General features: G+C 35.7%; 1 protein-coding gene and 1 long non-coding RNA gene across 3 annotated transcripts in view; one reads left to right on the plus strand and one right to left on the minus strand.

The window, feature by feature from the left end:
* FGF12 (fibroblast growth factor 12) overlaps positions 1 to 9,246 on the minus strand; it is a 577,089-nt gene that overhangs the window by 399,311 nt on the left and 168,532 nt on the right. The window lies entirely within an intron of this gene.
* The window catches only part of LOC119470891, a 46,878-nt gene that overhangs the window by 31,887 nt on the left and 5,745 nt on the right, over positions 1 to 9,246 (plus strand). Inside the window, exons 2-3 of one of the 2 annotated variants that reach the window (XR_005199860.1) lie at positions 1,718 to 1,826; positions 2,952 to 3,139. This is a non-coding gene — a long non-coding RNA (uncharacterized LOC119470891). Of the gene's footprint in view, positions 1 to 1,715; positions 1,827 to 2,951; positions 3,140 to 9,246 lie in introns of both variants that reach the window. The other variant, XR_005199861.1, reaches the window with a different exon arrangement.

Raw genomic sequence — 9,246 nt, forward strand, 5'->3', positions numbered from 1 at the left:
AGTGGCATGGCTTATGCCTATAATTCCCAACACTTTGGGAGGCTGAAGTGGGCAGACCCCTTGATCCCAAGAGTTTGAGACCAGCCTGGGCAACACAGCAAAACCCCATCTCTACTAAAAATATAAAACTCAGCCTGGCATAGTGGCACACACCTGTAGTCCTAGCTACTTCAGAGGCTGTGGTGGGAGAATTGCTTGAGCCCAGGAGGTTGAGGCTGCAGTGAGCTGAGACTGCACCACTGCATTCCAGACTGGGCAGCAGGGTGGGGCAGAAAAACAATAGTGGGGCAAGACAAACCAGATTCCAGCTGAGCCTCCACAAATATTCCTTAGACTTACCCAACTCTATCTGTACTAATTTCACATATCCCAAGAAACCTTGTGATGACTGTTTGGCTTTTTATAAGCCATACATGGAATCCTTTATAGAAAACTGAATGACAATTTCCATTGTTAGTAGAGCAGGTGATGTCTCTCTCCCAGTGCAAGTGCATCCATCTGACTTATTAATTAAATCCTTGTTTTTTATGAGTAGTCTCTGTAAATTAGTCTTTTTGAGTCTGAGCACAACAGAGTAATCCATAATCAAATTATACATAGTTCTCAACTTATTCAAGTTCACCATTTTCTTTACAGATTATCCGTTTCTGCAGTAAACTTCCCCAATATCTCTCTTTCATCCCTCAATGATACCAAATTATTTCAGGAAGGTTGTCTCTAATAAATTATTATTGTTCTTTATAAGAGGTTATTATCTTTACAATGGTATATTGTTGTGAACAAATCTCAATATTTGTACAAATTTTAGCTTATGTTGCAGTAAAATTGGCCACATTAAAATGATACTGTATTCTAAACAGCTTGCCGAATCCAAAATCAACAGGAAGTGTTATCCAACCTGTTCTTAAACATGTTTGTTCTAGGTATATAATGCTAGAACTTAACCAATGAAACTAGTATTATTTCCCATCATAGCACTGGTCAGGGTTACCTTTCAGTCACTGCAATACAAATTATGATTTTTTTCTCTATAGCTTCTGTCACTATTTTTTCTGGAGCTTATTTTATCATTCTCTTCAATATGTGCTAGGAGGTAATACTCTATTCCCTTAAAAAATTCTTCCCAAGTATTAGCTAGAAAATTTACCGGAGGCCTCTGTATATTCAGAATGTAGATAGAACCAGAAGTGAAGCCAAAAATTGAAAACAAGATTTTAAAAAACCTTTACAACTACTACAGGATTTGGAAACACCTTTCTTAGCATGCTTCTAAAAGAGTATTTCCTCTAAGTGAGTAAATACTTCTATGTGAGTAAATTTGAGTAATATCCAGAAATACACATTTCCTGTTTTTTAAGTGTCAGGGTATGCTAAGGAGAGAAGAAGGATGATTGGTGTCTAATTCACAGAGAGACTTAAGAGCTGTTACCAGTTGGATTGGTGACAATAGATAACATTAAGCAACTTTAAGGCCTTAATTCCCAAAGCATTGATACGCATGTTTCAAAATATAAAACATGAATCAAAAACATTTCTTAAATTTCAAATTCAATATTAGAATTGATAGAAATTTCAGATACTACACAGTTCAGTGCCTTCACTGTACAAATGGAAAAAAACTGAGGCATAGGGAAGTGAATCACTCAGAAAAACTAACGTAATTACTCAACTTGAAGCAGACTTCAAGCCTTTTCACTTCTAAATCCCTTTTCCAGAGGATTTTGTTGGATTTGTTTGTATCAACTGTGTGACTATCACCTGTATTTTCAGTGGCACTACAATGGCTCATCTACCGTGCATAAGATGGGGTCGGCTAATTCATCAAGGTATGTATTAGCCAGACTCTAAACATTATTATTAATTATGTGATAGCTGTTCTGTAATAATGCCACGATTGTGTTCCAGAGCAGATAGATTGAAAGACAATTATGTATTTACCCAGTTGTAGTGTTATATCCCTGGCAATATTAACCTAAAAATTGGAAAGGAAAGCTAACCATATAACTAATCTATAATGTGTTCTTGTGGCAATAATTCATTAAAATATGACCCTGTCTCTTACAACCTAAAAAAGATAAAAATTTAAAAAAACTTTGCTTGAGTTGCTTCCATCAAAAAAAGGCTTTCATAAATTTTTATATCACTTCTCTATTCTAAACCACTGCTACATTTCTTAATAGGCATTAAAGTGGATGTGATAGTTTTTGCTTCCTAAACCATACAAGGCAAGTTAGTTACACTAACAGTTGCTCAGGCTAAGAAATCTGGATTTTTAAAAAATCCTATCAAAGCTACTGAAAGATTTTAACTTCTAGTATGCTGCAATCAAATATGTGATTCAGAAGGATTACACTGGTACTATTATGGAGATAGAGATGACCAAGTTGACCAGACAACCAACTGTAAAAGCCTGAACTATGGCAAATGCAGCGGTGATAAAAATGAACAGATTTTAAGAATTTGGATATGTAATTAATGTAACTTAGTAATTGTGTGTGGAAGATAAGAAGAAGAAGCAATAATGTCCAAGCTCCTGGAATTGTGCTAAGTAGAAAAGAGGCTCAAAATAAAAACTAGACATGTATTATTCATGCAGAAAAAATGCTTATTAATGGTAAAGTGTATAAAGTGTCAGATATGGGAACAAATGAAAAGGAGGATAAAATCACATTGGAAAATAGGAAGAAGAAAATTGGGATGACAATTTTATGTGTCTACTTGAGTGAGCCACAGAATGCCCAGAAATTTGGCCAAACATTATTCTGAGTATGTCTGTAGAGTGTTTCTAGATGAGATTCACATTTGAATCAGTAGATGGAGTAAAACAGATTGCTCTTCCTAGTGTGGGTGGGCCTTATCCATCAATTGAAGACCTGAATACACAAAAAGGCTGAGCAAGAGGGAACTCCTTCTGTCTGGCTGCTATGAGCTTGGATATTGGTCTTTTTCAGCCTTCAGACTCAAACTGAAATATCAGCTCTTCTTGGGTCTTCAGCCTGCCAGCTTTCTGACTGGAATTTATACCATCAGCATCCCTGGTGTTTAGGCCTTCAGACTTGGACGGAAGCTACATAACAGCTTTCTTAGGTCTCTAGCTTGCAGACTGCAGACCTTGGGACTTACCAGCCTCCACAAACATGTGAGCCAATCTCTTACAATAAATCTCCTCCCTCTATTTATATGTATATACACACGCACACACACACACACACACACACACACATATCTATACACACACTTATATATGTGTATGTGTGTGTGCATATATAATTATGTATTTAGAAAAAAGGAAATTGGGATGGTTAATTTTATGTGTCCACTTGAGTGAGCCACAGGACGTGAGGTGTATGAGAGGCCATACACATATGTGTATATTTACAGATATATATGTGTGTGTATATGTGTGTAAATATATAGTATATGTACATACATGTATATATGTGTATATATGTAATATATTCCTTTCCTTCCTATATATGTACATACATATATATGTATGTATACATAATATATATAATTACATATATTATGTATACATATTATATATAATTACATATATTATGTATACATAATATATTGTATATAACTGCATATATTATGTATACATAATATATTGTATATAATTACATATTACATATAAACGTTATATATTACATATGTTACATTATATATTACACAGATAAACTATTATAATATATAACACCTATTGATTCAGTTTCTCTGAAGAACCATGAGTAATGCAGAAATAAGTAATAAAGAATGTAGTATGTCAAGTTTGCTAAGCCTTAAAGAAAGGGAGAGGGCTGTTTCAGACAAACAGAAAGTTACATAGGTAGCATATATTTTTAAAAGAACAAATACTGTAACACAACTTGCATCAGGTGAGATAAAGTAGGAGGTAAGCACAAAAAGGTAGATTGGAGGTACACAGGGAAAGATTTCTGATACATAACTAAAGAGCTCAGAGTTAATCTAAGAAAATTTACAACTACATGAAGGTTTTGTAATAAAAGACTTAAAATGAAATTTTAAAAACACATTAAAATACTCAAATATTTAAAGACATGAACATCTTTTTTCTATCTCTTTACAAAAAGCAAAAATATTTCCATTTATTTTAGCTTCCTTTCCCTGGAGTGCATGTAACTATCAGGCTTAGAGAGTCATTTAGGTCAGGAGCCCTAGGAATAGATTGTGTATGCCATGTTAAATAAAAACAGACAAAATTCTAGTACTTCTGCTTCTAGTCATGACAAAAGTCCAACTATATTGGGCTTACCCTTCTACCATAAACAATTACAAAACTGGGTGGAGGGGAACTATTAAACTATTTTCAAGCACTGGATAACAAATGGTGCAGGACTGTCTTGTATTAGAGAAAGGGAAAACATGAGATGAACCCCATGTTAACTCCAGCTCTCTACCTGGGGTCACTTTCCAGGGGTAGCATGGGAGGTAGAACCCAAATAGAGAATGGCAATTTTACAGAGAGGAGAAGGCACAGATCAGAGTTTTGGGCTGGTAAGGTAGCTAGAATTTGCATGGCAAAGTACTGAGGAAAGAAAGCTTCACAGAGTAAGGGAAGCAAGAAATCTTCACAGAGGTTGCCCTCAGGTCCTTGGCCAAAAGATGGGCTACTTTTGTTCAGGTAAGGATTCTGTAACACTCTTAAGAGAGCAACTGCAGCAGTGACAAATCCTTCAGGGTTCATCTGAATGGAGACATTGACTTGTGCTTGTAGATGTTAAAGTCCTAACCCAGCCAGAGTGAGAAAGCTGCACTGAACAACCCAAGCATTCAGTCAAGATGCTGGAATCACCATGCCTAGGAGGAAAAACCATGACCTAAAGTAATGGCCATGCCATGGAACTAAGGATAAAATTGAAATAAAGTATAAACCCATTCTAAAAAAAAATCAAAAGAAGCCACCAGTAGTTTAACCACTTGCCAGAATAAAGCTAAACACTCTTCAAAGACAAGCAACATACATAATACATACGATTCTACAACATACCATCCATAATGTCAAGCATATAGTCAAATATTACTAGACATGCAAAGTAGTGGGAAAAATGTGACCCATAGTCAAAAGTAAAAGAAGTTGATATAAACAAATCCCAACGTGATAAAGATGTTGGAATAAAGAGATAAAGACCTTAAAACTGGTTAGATAATAGATATAGATATATTATACATATATAGGTAGATATGTTATTATTTATATAGAGATATATGTAGAGATATAGACATAAACTTAGATAAAAATATAGAAATAATATACTCACAATGCTGAGTTGAGCAATCTCAGGAGACAAAGGAAAACTATAACGTAGGACCAAAAGAGAATTCTAGAACAACAACAAAAAAATACTTTTCTTGAATAAATTTACTAGATAGGCTGAACAGTAGACTAGACACTATAATAAGGGGCGAATGAATTTGAAAACATGTGAATATAAATTAACCAATCTGAAGACAAGGAAAAGAAAATGATTGAGAATAACAAGCAGAGTTCTGGTACCTCAGGAAGTTCAACTATTTGTGAAAATCCAGAAGAGGAAAAGAGAAGGAGGAGGAAAAAAAGTGGGAGAGAAAACAAGACAGAGAGAGAGAAAGAAGCAAAAAAAATTTCAAAATTCGAAATTTGTTCTAAAAATTACCCTCCAGATCCAAGAAATTTAGTAAACCCTAAACCACATAAATAGAAAACCTTGACTGAGTATATTATAATCAAATTGCTGAAAGATAATGGTCAAAAGAAAATATTAAAATTACCAAAAAAATCCCAACCATCCCATGAAGGGAAACAAAATGAAAGATGATGGACTCCTCATCAGAAAAATAAATACAGGCCAGGCAGGTGTGGTAGCTCACATCTGTAATCCCAGCACTTTGGGAGGCTGAGGCGGGCATATCACCTGAGTTCAAGGGTTCTAGACCAGCCTGGCCAACATGGTGAAACACCGTCTCTATTAAAAATAGAAAAATTAAGCAGGTGTGGTGGTGTGCACCTGTAATCCCAGCTACTCTAGAGGCTGAGGCACAAAAATGGCTTGAGCTTGGGTGGCAGAGGTCACAGTGAGCTGAGACTGCGTCACTGCACTCCAGCCTGGGTGACAGGGTGAGACTCTGTCTCAAGAAAAAAAAAAAATTACACACCAGAAGATCTTGAAACAACTGCTGTAAAGTACGGAAAGCTTTTAAAAAGTTAAGCAAGTATTCTACAGTCAGTGGAAATACTTCAAAAATGAGGATAAAATAAACATTTTAAATAAATGCATACTGAGCAAATATGTCACCGGTAAAAATAAATTGTTATTAAAAGTTCTTCAAACTGAAGTAAGATAGCAGATTGAAGCACAGATATGCAAGAAGAAAATAAGAAAACTAAAAGTGCTGAATATATGAGTATATATAAATAAACTATTTTTTTTCTTTTACAAATGTCATTAAAATGCAGCTTACTGGTCAAAGTATAAATAAAAGAAATTATATTGTAGAGTATAACATTGTAGGAGAAAAATATATAACAGCAATATCACAAAGGTGGAAAAGAGCAGAAATATAATTATAGTATTATAAATTTCTTACATTTTATATGAAATACTACAATGGTAACTCTAAGTAGGTAGTGATAAATTAAGAATACATATTTTAATCCCCATACAACTACTAAAAATAAATAAAGCAACATAGCTTCAAAAGCCAATAAAAGAGCAAGATGGCAAAACAAGAAGCCCAGAACCTCTTTCCCCTCATAGGACACCATTTAACAGCAGTTTAATGACAAATGTCTCTTGTTAGAAATGCATAAACCAGTTATAAGGCTCCTGAACCTCAGGCAAATGTGAAGCCAACTGCATTGAAGCCAATAAGAAAATTGTGTCACTCACACACCATAGTCCCTCCCACTGGCTCAGAGTTGTGCAATCCAGAAAAGCCTCCCAGTTCCTGGCTTCTCTCTGGGGAGGGAATGAGAAGACTAAAACAAAACTCAGACTTTTGGGGGGCTGCTCAAGGACCTAGTTTATCTCCTGTCTGAATCTAAGCACAGAAAAGAAAAAGTGCCAGGTTAGGGACTACTGAAAACAAAGGCAATGGTTTAGATTAACTAACACTCACCAAAATTCTATCCCTTCCCCTCTGGCTCAGTGCAGAGTAGGGGATGGGGGGGATGCTTCAACTCCTGGCTTACCCCTGGAGAGGGATAGAGTTAAAGTGTGTGTCCAACATTCTGACTTTTCAAGGAACTACACAAAGGATTAGATTCTGTCTTGCCAATCTTGGTGCATGGTTGGGAGGACCTGGGATACTCTCTGCACTTGCAAGGCATAGAGTACAAAATAGAGCTGGGCAGCTTGCTGCTGCTACTGATAACATACAACAGACAAAGGCCTATGCCATCTGGTGGTCGCTCCCTTGTGGTGATTGGTGATGCAAGGAGAGAAGAGTGGAATATGCCTCTAGTAGTCTGGCTTTTCAGGGGGCTTTCTGGAGGAAACTTTTTCTGTGTCTTCAGACTTAGGGCACTGATGTGTCCCAACATTCACTAGAAGCCTGGGAGCCACTGAGAACAAAAGAGAGCTGGTTTGTGTTCTTGTGGCAAAGAACACAAACAGACATCAGAGAGAGCAAGAGATTATGAAAAAACAAATTGGCAAATCTCTCTAATGAATTTATATGCACAAATCCAGAGAAGATGTATCCGTAGGAAAAGTTTGAGAAGCTCTCTAGAATCTCTAGCTGGGCTGATTGGTAAAGATCTTTTCCTGTACAAAGCCAGTCCATTAAAACTGATTGAAGTGGCTTTCTTTCAAATGAAGACATCCCAACACAAAGTTATAAGGCACATAATAAACAGAGAAACATGGCTCAATAAAAAGAACAAAATAAATCTTCAGAAACTGACCCCAAAGAAACAAAGGTATGTAGATTACCTGAAATAGATTTAAAAATAACTACTATAAAGATGCTCAGTGAGCTTAGAAAAAGCTTATTTATTTCAGGAAGAAAATGAGAATATCAACAAAAATAAAATATTTTTAAACGCCCAAAAAGTTTGGAACAAAAGAATACAAGAACCAAAGTGAAAAATTTTCTAGAGGGGTTCAACAGCATACTTGATCTAGCAGAACAAAGAACTGGTAAACTCAAAGACAGGTCATTGAAATTATTCAGTAGGAGAAAAAAAATAAAAGAATGAAAAAGAGTAGAGAAAGGCTAAGGAACTTATGACATATGATCAAGCTGTTCAGAATATGCAATATGAGTGTCTCAGAAGATGAGGAGAAAGAAAAAAGGAATGAAAGATTACTTGCAGTAGTAATGGCCCCAAACTTCCCAAATCTGTGCAGGGAAATTAATATCCATATTCAAGAATACCAAAAGACTTCAACTAGTATAAAACACAAGAAATATCTATAACAAGCCACATTATAATCAAATTGTCAAAAATCAAAGACAATGAGAAAGTTTCGAAAGCAGTGAGAGAAAGTGACTTGTCACATACAAGGGAGGCTCAATGAGACTATCAGAAAATTTGTCAGGAGAAAAACCTTGCAGGGTAACATAGACCTACCTGGATGATATTCAAAGTGCTGAATGAAAAAAATATTGGCAATCTAGCATACTACAGTCAACAAATTTTTCCTTCAAATATGAGGGAGAAATAAAGACTTTTTTTTGGATAAATTAAGACAGAGGAAGTTCATCACCACTAAACTAAAGTTTTTCCCCAAGAAAAACAAAGGGGAATATTTCAAGTTGAAATAAAAGGATGCTAGATAGCAACCCCAAATCATATAAAAGTTTAAAGCTAATTGGCAAAGATAAATAGATAGAAACAAGGAATAGTATGATACCATAAAAGTAGTGCATTAATCACTTTTAATTCTGGCATAGAAGTTGAAAGATAAAAGTACAAAAAATAACTATAAAAACATGTTAATATACAGTATAAAAAGATGTAATTGGTTCACACCTGTAATCCCAACATTTTGGAAGGCCAAGGGAGGCAGATCACCTGAGATCAGGAGTTCAAGATCAGCCTGGCCAACATGGTGAAACCCTGTCTCTACTAAAAAAGAAATACAAAAAAAAAGGGTGGGTATGGTGGCAGCCACCTGTAATCCCACCTATGGGAGGCCGAGGTGAGAAAATCACTTGAACCCAGGAGGCAGAGATTGCAGTGAGCCAAGGTCATGCCATTGTACTGGGTGACAAGAGGAAAACGCTGTCTCAAAAAAA

The sequence above is a fragment of the Cebus imitator genome, unplaced genomic scaffold (genome assembly GCF_001604975.1).
Source record: "Cebus imitator isolate Cc_AM_T3 unplaced genomic scaffold, Cebus_imitator-1.0 Scaffold43, whole genome shotgun sequence".
Classification (NCBI taxonomy): Eukaryota; Metazoa; Chordata; class Mammalia; order Primates; family Cebidae; genus Cebus; species Cebus imitator.